Below are 11,879 nucleotides of genomic sequence, written 5' to 3'. Positions count from 1 at the left end.
TGGGGTTTATTTTCTTCTGTTTAAACAGGTCCCAGACTGATAAATAATTTCCTTCTGAATGATGATGAAATCAAAATGGAAATGGTGTTTTTTGGAGATTGTTCTCTAGGCTATTTCAAGATTCTTTGAAATAAAGAGAAAGATATTTCTTGGATGCTGATCCATTAGCACTCCGGCTCCTGACTTAATGACAGCAGAATTCATTGATCTCCAGAAACAATCCCTTTCAATTGACCTGGTACAGGGCTTCATTTCAATCTAGCTCTCCTGATGTGAGTGATCAGAAAAATATTAGTTAACCAGATGACAGAAAACAGTAATTAAAATCCATAGTTAATCTGCATGAAAGCACAAATGAGCCCATCCATGGGAAGGTTTTTAAGCATTAAAAATCCATTAAATTGAGGTGAGAAGCAAACTGGACTAGATGATCTGAGGATTTCACAGAGAACCACGAGACACTTACTCAGAATAAATCTCCCCAGGATGGTAGGAGAAATGCTCATGTTGCTGTTCAGCTCTTTTGGGGAAATGTATTTCTGTGGTATCCTTTACCTTTCCCACTTTAGTTCTTTAGTAACTTTTAGCATTTTGATTCATGATTTAATTTGTGTTTCACAAATGCTTCCTTTGAAAATACCAGCTGGCTCCTGCAGCCTTTTCATGTCAACTTGAAAATTGTTTCCACAGTGGAGGTTGGATGTCTGAGGAGAGCGACCACCGCTTTTGGAGCTAGAGGACCAGAGGTTCCATCCTGGGTTCTCCACTTAGTAGCCGTATCATCTTGGGAAAGTAATTGCCTTCCCTGTGCCTCAGTTTCCTCATCAGGAAAATGAAAGGGTTCAACTATACAGTATGACATACAAGTTTCCTTCCTACTCTAAATATGAACCTCTTGGCCCTAGTTTCAAAAGCCAATATAATACAGTCCCACAATGCACAAGAATTTGTGGTCTACTACTATTCTGTTATCTTCCATCATCCAAAATTGCTGGTTGTATAGACTCAGGCAAGTCACTTAATATTTATTTGTCTCAGTTTCCTCACCTGTAAAATGGGGATAATAATAGTACTTATCCCACAGGGTCAGTGTGAGAATCACACAAGATAGTTATTGCAGATTGCTTAACACAGTGCAGGGCACATAGTAAGTTCTATAGTTATAGTTATTATAGTAATAATGCTCTGTCTCTGTCTCTGTCTCTGTCTCTGTCTCTCTCTGTCTCTCTCTGTCTCTCTCTAACATATATATATGTATATATATACATATATATACATATATATATATATGTTATAATGTGCAACACTCCCATGTCCAACTGTGCTGAATGAGAACGTGATAAAGTGTCCACTCCACCGCTAGATAAAAATGTCTTCCAAATAAATTCTTGCCTCCTCCCCTAAGCAGAACAGAGCCAGCGAGCCCACATGGACCCCAAGCTGAGTAATGGCTCTTTGGGCGTGACACGTGCTTCCCTCATCCAAACATAGACTACATACGCCCTATAGGTGAAAGGGACTTTTCTTCCAAAGAGATGTTTGAAATAAGCCATGAGAGGAAAAGTGGAATGGGTTGGACGGGTTTTTTTAAATAAAATATGAAGCCACTTGGATGCGTTCCAGAGCAGCTGAACTATGTTAAAAGACATAATAAACAGTCCGAGCTTTGCATGCATTTATTTAATTGGAGAATAGATTTTTCGATCACTGTCACGGGCAAGAGCAGCCATTTGATCCCGGGGCTTGGATTAAATGTTTCATCACTGGTGCCTATTTAAGGATCTTTATGGTACACTAAGACAGTCCCCTGGGCCAGTCCATGTCAACTGCAATAAAGAGATCCACACCAGTGAAGGAGATGTATTCTTGCAGGACGTACAGAGTCCGACGTACTCTGTAGCAGCTTCCCATCTTGCCTGAGAGCATGTCTACCGATGGCCAAGGTGGGCATCCCGGGCCCAGAGGATTTCAGGATTTTCTTGTTTAAAATGGATTTCCCAGCTCCTGCCCTCTTTCTAAAGCCAGGTGAGTCTTTCCCCAAAGGAGAAGGGGCAAAGAAAGTGTGGTGGTTTTATGTTTGGGGTTTTGCTTCTGTTCTCTCCCAGGAAGAAACCCACCTCCCAAACTTAAACCGGGAAGCATTCTGCCCTGTATTGTTTTATGCCTTCGATGAAACTCACCATCTGCTTCCTGTGGGGGTAAATGTAAATTTTATAGATCTTGCAATTCGGGCTGAGTTGGGCTTGTTTCTCCACTTACACTGTGCGGTTGTACAGAGCAATTCATGCAGCTTAGCTGGCTGTGACATCTCTGAGGAGGGGGTTGGGGAGCCACAAACAGGCATTTATCACTTTAAAAACCCTTCGGGATGAACAGGGAAGTCTTGGGAAAATGGAATATTGAACATCTGGATGCTCATCTCTGCCACGGCAGTGAATTCGGTCCTTCCTTTTTGCCTCTGGGACTTGTGCAAGAGGCATAATTGTGTCTGTTTCCTGCGCTCTCCGTGGTGGCTCTACCCAGAATTATGGACATGGAGGCTGGGGCTGGCTTTTCCATGAACGATTACAACATTGATAAAATGGATAACTGGGAGCCGCGTTCCGTCCAAAGATAACACCCAGAGGTTCCTGCCTGGGATCTGGGGAGCAGGAGGCGAGGGGGCGGGGAGGGCTGATGTGCTAAAGCGTGCTGTTTCACACAAATTAAAAAAAGCAATTGTAACAAAATGTGCTTTCATGGACTTCTGGTATTTTGGATAATTGAATGGCTGCGTCGTGCCTCGCTAGAGCTTATGCTGCATCTTTCAGAGACTGAGGGGGAGAAGCCAGTGAGTGAGTTTGGGACGGTGGGGTTATTTTTAAATAGGATTTTGGGAAGCTGCTGAGCAGGCACTCAGAGGGTCCCGAAGAGCCTACCTGTTGGTTGCCTAGCAAAATCCAGGAAGCCGATCCCCCGTCCTGTTAAGTGATGGGAGAAGGAACAAACCTCCCATGTTGTCGTGCTTGAATTATACTGTATCGAGGAGGGTGAAGGGAACACTGGAAAAGCTTCCGTTTCCACTTAATGAGTTTTTTGCTCAAGGCTTCAGAAAATAAAGGGAAGGATCCTTCTCCAAATACAGTTCCCAGTTCCCACTGATTTGTGGGCAGGCTTTTCATCCAGGAATTGGGGGAAAATTAATTGAAGAATAGAGTTCATCAGTTTTCTATTTTGACAACTGTTTCTAATACTGCCTTTTCCCAGTTCATTGGGAAGACCGGTCATTCTTTAACTCTTCCCCTTTTTGCCACAGTCCCTACCCCCATTCCCCAGAGAGAGTCAGATACATAGAAAAATGATGAGACTGGATTTAAATTGCAGGCTTGCTGTTTTTTTCAACATACACTCTAGGCCCTAACATACTTTTTTAGGTAGAAGAGGGATCCCTAACTCATATCTGCTGTTTTTCATCAATAGTTTACTTAAGGATCTTGGAATTGACCTCAGAGGCATCAGATCCAATCCTGTCTTTTTACAGTTGGGGAAACTGAGGCCCCTCTGGTGCAGGGTTGTCCAAGGGTGTAGATCAGGGGTCCTCAAACTAAGGCCCGTGGACCAGATGCGGCAGCTGAGGACGTGTATCCCCCTCACCCAGGGCTAGGAAGTTTATTTAAAGGCCCACAAAACAAAGTTTTTGTTTTTACTATAGTCCGGCCCTCCAACAGTCTGAGGGACAGTGAACTGGCCCCTTATTTAAAAAGTTTGAGGACCCCTGGTAGATTCAGGACCAGAGCTGGGATCTGAACACAGATCCTCTGACTTGAAGTACTTCACAAGATCCACAGCTCCACAAGAATCTCACAAAGGAATTGGAGGTGCTGGCCATTCATTCTAACTCAGACCTTAGGAGAATATTCCCATTTATGGCTCCCTGCTTGGGAGCCGTCTTGTAGGTGTGAACCTGGAGTAGAATGCAGTGGGGACTCTATTGTAATTTGGAGGCTGAAGATCCAGATTCAGTGCCCATGGCTGGTGCTTCCTGCGGCATCTTGAGCAAATTCCTTAACCACAATTATTTCAACAGAAAATTAAGGTTTTAGGTGAGATGGACCCTCAGTGTCTTTAAGACTCGGAATCTATGAACTTCACACTTTTTGTGTGGTATCGGGCATGTTGTTTAAGCTTTCTGGACTCTATTTCTTCAACTGGAAAAAGAGGGAGCTGCTAAGGGCCTTCCACCTCTAAATCTGAGGTTCTTAGAATCTTCCCCCGTCCTCTTCAGGGTCTGTGACTTTGTGGCGCTTTCCATGCCAAACACAGATTCCCCTTCTCTGTCCCTTTCTCCAAGGCCATCTCCTTCACCTGCACCCGCTGAAAGGGCTCACTGCCTCACTGAAGCATGTCACCTAGACCTGTCCTTGTGGATGGTCTCTTACCCGCTGCCTTGGCTCATCGTTATTTGTGACCTGGCCTTTTCCATTCCTCTACCAGATTAAAACATCAGTGAGAGGTCCCGTCGTCTCCGGCTCCATTGCCTAGGGCACGGGGCCTTGCACGATCAATCCAGCAAGGATTTATTAGGTGCCTCCTGATCCATTAATCAGGAAGCATTTATTAAGTACCTCCTTTGTGCTAGGCTCTAGAGCTATAGAAACAAACCCCCAAATAAAGCAGTTCCTGCCCTAAGTAAGAGTACAATCTAACAGAAGAGGAGTACTGATGATACAAAGACATACAGCTATATGTGTGTTTATGTTTGTTTATGTATATGTATATTTATTTATATTATTATATTGTATTACATATTAAATCTATATTTATATGTAAATGTATACATAGAGAGATATATAGGTATACATACACATACACAAAATCCCTACCCTACAGGAACTAAACATGTTCACAAATATGTGTATATATGGGTATGTTCCCATACACATGCACATTCACACATATATGTATTGTGCACATATGCACCACATTCATAATATATGTATTGTGCACATATGTACCGAATGAGGTACATAGGATAAAATATATGCACCAAACCATAGACACCCACACATATATTACATATAGACAGATGTATGTGTATTAGTACAATGGCCATTTCGCCCAAACTCCTGAATTTACAGTTGGAGTAACTGTGGCCAAAAAGAGTAAATAATGTGTCCAAAGGGCCGCAGAAAGTGCAGAGACAGGGAGTGAGCCCAGTTCTTCTGCTTCTCAGTCCAGCAATCTTGCCTCTGTCACAAAGGAACGTGGGGCAGGGAAGGAGCATCTCGTGTGCTTTGCAGGGAATCACTACAGTGCAATATGTGCATGTGATGGCCATGTATATGGATGCATATATAGCAAGCATGTGTACATATTGTCTAAATACCCATGTGTGGTATAAATACACACACATAAATAAATGGGGGAGTGAAGGGACCAACACATAGTAGGTGCTTAACAAAATGGTTGTTGAATTAAATGACTTTGATTTCCTTGCATATTCTGTACCACAGACGCCTCTGAAAGAGCAAGTATGACCTGCTCAGCGCCCACCCCAGGCCACAGGACTGATTTGGGAGGTGAAAGCCTTGGCCACAGTTGCATTTAGACAGGAAAACACATTTCTCATGGCATTTCTCCTCAATATTTAGGTCCAGAGTTGATGATGTTTCAAATTTGGGAAAAGTCATTTCATTTCTGATTTCCCTCCTTTTCTGTTCAAGTTCTTCTGGTAGAAGCAGCAGATCAGCATTTCCTCAGCATTGATCAAACTGGAATCATCCTCAGACTCCACTAAGGGAGCACATGTGCCGTGCTCTGATTTGTAGTTAGTTCAGCCTTGAGTTTTCAAATTTTTAAAAAGAAAAAGACCAATAAAACGGTCCTGACATGACACTTTAGTGAGACCCAGATGACTTCTGTGATAAACCAGCCCACAGGTCAAATAGCAGCCAGCTGGCAATCTTAGCACGGCCTTCTCCAACCGGTCATGTTTCTATTTATGATATAGTCACTGTGTTAACTACTATAAAATTAATCCCAGGTCAGTCAGTGATATTTCCAGCCCATTGAGTCTTCTCCTTTTTGTTTCCGAAAAGTAAGAATGTTGGGTTATAGTCAAGATCAGAATAAAATTCTTACAAGGATAGAAGAAGTCGGGAAAACTGGGGCAAGTTGTCAAGGGTCTCTAGGATTTGAATTATTAAGGAAGAAAAAGTGGAAGTAAAGGAGAACCTCATTATAAAGTACTCCAGCATGGCTATGGTTAGAACCAAGTATCAAGTCATCCAGAAATAGAGAGACATTGAGCAACATGGCACCCTTACTATGATATAGAAAGCTGGTAACTTGGAAATTATTCTAATCATGAAGACTGAACTCGTTAGAACTGTTTTTTAGCTCTAAGAAGAGAGAAACTTTAAAGTAGAAGTTCTTAATCTGAAGTCCATAAAACATATATATATATACAGAGAGAAAGAGAGAGAGAGAGAGAGAGAGAGAGAGAGAGAGAGAGAGAGAGAGAGAGAGAGAGAAGGAGAGGGACAGGGATAGAGGGAAGAGGAAAAGGGGGAAGGTTAGGGGAAGAACAGAGAAAAAAAGAGGGACAGGGAGAGGGGGATAAAGAAGGAAGAAGAGGGAGGGAGGGAGACAGGGAAGGAAATTGCAGTGTAATTAGTTTTAGAATTTTTTTGGTAACTTTTTAAATTTTTATACATTTTTTATTTTATAAATTTTTTATACATTTTTATTTTATTTTATGCATTTTTTTATTTTTATATATTTAAAACATTATTCCTAGAAGGGATATCAACCCCATTTGTATACTTTCAAAGGGGTCCATGATCCAAAGAAAGGTTATATATAAACCCCCTGCCTTAGGAATAGTCTAGACTGATTTTTTTTGAATCTGCAGTGTTTTGTAAAAGCAGCCTAGAAATCCTAGAAATTTGATGACCAATTATTGTTCAGTTCCTCACAGGAAAATCTGTCTGATAATTGCAAATGGTATCAACTCTACCCTTGCTTACTCCAAGTGTATCGGAACCTAAAAGACTTCAGAGGAATCAGGAGCAGTCAATTGCCTTAAAACCTCCTCTATTGTTGTAGTTTATGACATAACTATATTTGATATCATATATAGTAAAAAATTTTCAGATCTTCCCCCAGTCAGGCCATCTTCATGTACAAATTTCTTTTTCTTATTCCACAAAATTTACCCTTCACATCCAAAATAACTTCATCCTCAAAACCTTGTATTTCCCTCTTATGGATGGAAAAGTGTCAAAAGACCCAAGTTCAGGTACTAGTTCTATCCTTTACTACCTGGGTGATCTTCAGCCTGTTTTCTCACCTGTAAATTTAAATTTAGTTTTACTAAATGAACTTTAATATCCCTTCTTGCTCTGGAGCTTTCTTTGATCCAGTGCTCCATAGTAGGTAGGATTCTTTGGAGCAAAGTCATCTGAAATCATCCTCCTAGACCTAGCCTCTAGGAATCAGAGTTTGAAAGTTGCTGAAAACACACGTGTACCCTAAAGTAGAACAGGAGAAGAACAAAATGTGTCTCTATTTTTAGAAAAATGGACATCACTAAATGCACACCCTTAGAAATCACTAAATGGGCTCATGATATCTATTAGAATAATTCTTTACCTCATAAATGAATTCATTTGGAAACACTAAGTTTCACATAAATAACAAGTGTCTGGGGGGGCATTTTAATGGTTTTTTTTGAACATATGCTACATACAATACATCATGTGTGTAGAAAAAAAGCCAGTTCAAGACTAAGAGAACCAAAATTGGACTTCATTTATCTGGGCCTCTATTTCTCACCTGCAGATTGAGAAGGCTGGATGAGCATCAAGGTATTTTTCAGCTCTCAATCTAAAATCCTGAGATTTCTAATGTCCCTCCAGTCATTTCGGTCAGTGCTTCTCTGTTGATCTCATCCTTCCCTTTAACAGGTCAGTCAGGGAGGAATTAGACAACAAAAGATCAACTCTACATTTTTATATTTGGGGAAAATGGCAAAAAAAAGTGCCCTAGACTCCATTAGGGGCTAAGTAATGGAGATCCTGGGTCACCAAGTTTCTGCTAGAGGTTGGGGAGGGAAATCCAGTTATCTCCATATTGTTGAAAGATTGAAAGTGCTTTCTAAATTTAGGTTCCTGAGTCAAAGCTTTAGTCACTTTATCCTAGTTATAGCCACAGTTGAAAAGTTGAAACATGAGAATAGAATTGGTCAGATGAAATCATGTTAGAGAATGGAAAACTTATCCTGTGCTTTCTTTTTGAACTTATTTCTAACACTTTGTACCTCCTATTTCTTGTAGGAAAACTGTATTTTAAAGGGAGTGATGTTTCTGTGGATAAAATCCTAGGTAAATGAATGAATGGATGAAAAAAGCTTTTTTTTAAAGCACTTATTATGTGTAGAGCACTATATACTTAGCATCGGAGATACAAATAGAAAAATAACGCTCTAAAAGGTTCACATTCTTAAAGAAAAAAGAATAAATACTGAAGGTTTTAGCTACAAATCAGAAGGAAAGGTCCTGTGGTCCTGGGAATGCAGTAGTAAAAGAAAATGGCAATATATTTAAAGTCATTTCCACTGATAAAACAATATTCATTTCGATATTAAACCATGTGAAAATGCCACGTGCTTTGGCTGTGAGACCCTCCTTTTCTGCATCTTTAATAGCTGCATCTCCATGGAGATTGCTTCCTAGGATGATAGCTACGGAGGCTGGGCTGGATGCAGAGCCTGTAACCTGAAGGGCACTTATCCTTTTGGGGCTCTTGGATCTCGCTTCCAGTTGGTCAGCACTCGGTCTTGGTGGTAGCAGGGGATATGGACCCTTTCCCCATAGCAATTGCTCTTCTCATTGATCTCTGCAAGCCCCAGACTGGGAGAAAGGGCAGATAGCCTGAGAGGGCAGAGATGGAAGGGGTGGACGGGGTTATTTCCAAGGCTCTAGTGTCCTGGGTTATTTCCACTGAGATTGGAGGAGAAGTAACAGACTTAATTTGACTCATCTGACATGTGTCATCCTTGCCTCTTTATCTCAGGGCCCAGTCAACAAGCATTTATTAAAGTACCCACTATGAGCCAGATATTGTGCTACGTCCTGGGGATACCAAGAAAAAAATTGCCACTTGTCCCAAGGAATCCTGTCAGAAGGGGTAGCTTATCTGACAACATTGGTTTGCCTGTCCCATAAAGAGCGTTATTGATTATTGATCTGGAAAGGTGGGCGAACTTTAGCCCCAAGTATAAAATTTAAAAAACCATGACCAGGTAGGAAAGAGTGTCACTGTACCCTGGCTTAGCCAGTTCATCTCTCAGGGATGGATCTGACTCTGGGCACTGTGTCTTAGAAAGCCACACTGGATAGAACTGCAGAGCATCCTTAAGGGTGCAGGGTTGGATAAGGACTTTGATCCATGAGGATATGGAAGCAAATGAGCATTTTCCTTTTAGAAGTGATTGCCAACGAGGATTTTAAGGGCTACCATATATTAAAAGTTAGTTTTGTTTAATTTGGACCAAGAGGAGCAGTGAGTGAAAGAGCCAGATGTAGGTCCGACCCAAAGACAAACCTCCTGAAGCAGAAATAGAATGATCCCCCTCCCAGGATGGCCGGGTGACCCTGGAGGTGCTGAGGAAGAAACTCTTTTCCTTGTAGGCAGATTGGAATAGATGGTCCTTGAGATCCTTTCTAAGGCTGAAATTCTGTGAGTCTGCTAGCAAATGCAATATTATTTCCATCTTGCCACGCTGTCCAGAACTGTATTAGGCATATGGAGGGCACAGAAAGGGTACGGCCAATTTCCTGGTATCTCAATTACTTTTTAAAATGTGATAATTTTAAGTAACTCAATATATTAGTTAATTTCCCTAATGCCCTTTGATGCATATTCATCCACCTTCGCTGGTTCTCCTCTGTCCACATTATTCAAGGAGCTTACAATCTAATTGGGGAGGCAAGACAGAGGTGAAGGAACAGGAAACATAAGGCAGGGCTTCTTGGTGCACAGACTTTGTGTGACTGAAATATGGTAGAGCTGTCCCTCAGAAGCCAAGGGAGGCCGCAGTTTGTGCCATTGCACGACAAGGGTCTCTGTGAACTTTACAAGCAATATTTCAGTAGCTATATTTCTTTTATTTAATTAATTAAAGCTTTTTCTTTTCTTTTTTTTTTCTTTATTCATTAATTTAGTTTTTGATTAAAGCTTTTTATGGCCAAACATATGCATGGGTAGTTTTTCAACATTGTCCCTTGCAATCATTTCTGTTCCAACTTTTCCCTTCCTTCCCTCCGCTCCCTCCCCTGGATGGCAGGCAGTCTCATACATGTTAAACATGTTAAAGTATATGTTAAACACAATATATGTGTACATATTTATACAGTTCTCTTGATGCACAAGAAAAATCAGGTTTAGAAAGGTAAAAATCACCTGGGAAGAAAAATAAAAATGCATCAGCAGCTATATTTTAATGTCATTAGTTTCCATTCTAATCTTCCATATTTTATTTTGCACGTTTGCAAGCATCCTACTGAGAAGAGATCCTTGGCTTTACAGACTGACCACCAAAGGAATCCATGATATTCAAAGGATAAGAACTTTTTATATGCTGGATTTGAATTTAGGAGAGACTTGGATTCAAATCCTCTTCCAGACACTTAGCAATTACAAGACTCTGGATATTCCCTAAACCCCCTACGAGCCTCTGATTTCCCATCTATAAAAGTATATGTGATCATATTTGGATAATCTCTGGCTCAGGGATGCTGTAGAGAAAGGGTGCTTACAAACGGTCCAGGGCTGCAAAAGGGAGCATTGGGTATTTTGGTTTCTCAATCTGAGCTTGTGATGTCAACGGGATAAGCAATAAATACCCAGAGAGTAAAGTCTCTCCTCTAAGCAGATCAGATCAGTCTCAATCTGTGCCTTGGAGTTTTGAGATATTCCTGAGCCATGCAGAGGTCAGTTGATATGCCCAGCCTCCTGCCAGCCCTTCTGACTCTCTCAGCCCAATGCCCTTCCTAACCCATCGCCCTCTTCCCCCAAGGAATATTTTATGGGGCTGCAATAGCTGAGCTCTACTTTCTCCAAGGATAGAACCAGAGGATTCTAATACACAGTATTAAGGTTGAGTTTAAGGATGAATTCACTGGCCAAATGGACTGTCCTATGCTTGAATAAACAGGGAGAGATTTGGGAGTCTACCTAAAGGTGGAAGGGAAGGAACCATACCACAAACACATATAAAAAATCATCTTTAAAAAACAAACAGGAGATGCAGCCTGGAGATAAGATGAACTATAGACAGATGGGGAGCCATAGCAGAGTGGATCAAGGAATGCTACACTAGAAGTGAGGCATTTGGATTTGAATCGTGATTCTTCCCTTTTAAACTATGTGACCTTATGGAAATCAAATAATCTGCATTTCGGGTAATTGTCCAAGACTGGTCTCAGCTCAGGACCACGGGTTTCTTCAGGTGTCTACTGACGTTCGACTTCACCTTGGTAATAAGTAATTATCTTCCTTTATTCTGGAGATAATCCTTTGTTCTTCTCTGATTTTTTTCCTTTTGGTTCTGAAGAGCAGAAAGCAATTAGACTGACCTTCAAAAAAGCTTTGCAGGCTAGGGACCGGGAGAACACCTCTCTGGGAGAGAGAAATAGAGGGACCTCCCTTTTCTATTTGGTTATTTCCTTGTTTCTAAAATGTGATGATTTTAAGCCACTCAGAATAGGAGTCAATTTCTTTGCTGCCCTTTGATGTGTGATCCCGCATTTTGTAGGTCCTCATTTATTCCCCCTTCTCAAGAGCTCACTCCTGCCACTCATTCTTGTTGGTACTCACGCTCTAGTCCCCTTAGCCCC

At 41.2% G+C, this 11,879-nt stretch overlaps 1 protein-coding gene across 2 annotated transcripts in view; it reads left to right on the top strand.

The window, feature by feature from the left end:
• Positions 1-11,879, top strand: part of RARB (retinoic acid receptor beta) — a 708,755-nt gene that overhangs the window by 274,329 nt on the left and 422,547 nt on the right. Inside the window, exon 1 of one of the 2 annotated variants that reach the window (XM_052001177.1) lies at positions 1,852-2,025. The exons of the other annotated variant lie outside the window; for it this stretch is intronic. The gene's annotated coding sequence lies outside the window, so the exon portion shown is untranslated. Of the gene's footprint in view, positions 1-1,851; positions 2,026-11,879 lie in introns of those variants that run through there. 2 annotated transcript variants of the gene reach the window in all.

Source organism: Antechinus flavipes, chromosome 5, assembly GCF_016432865.1.
Source record: "Antechinus flavipes isolate AdamAnt ecotype Samford, QLD, Australia chromosome 5, AdamAnt_v2, whole genome shotgun sequence".
NCBI lineage: Eukaryota > Metazoa > Chordata > Mammalia > Dasyuromorphia > Dasyuridae > Antechinus > Antechinus flavipes.
This window is presented reverse-complemented; position numbering and strand designations above follow the sequence as displayed.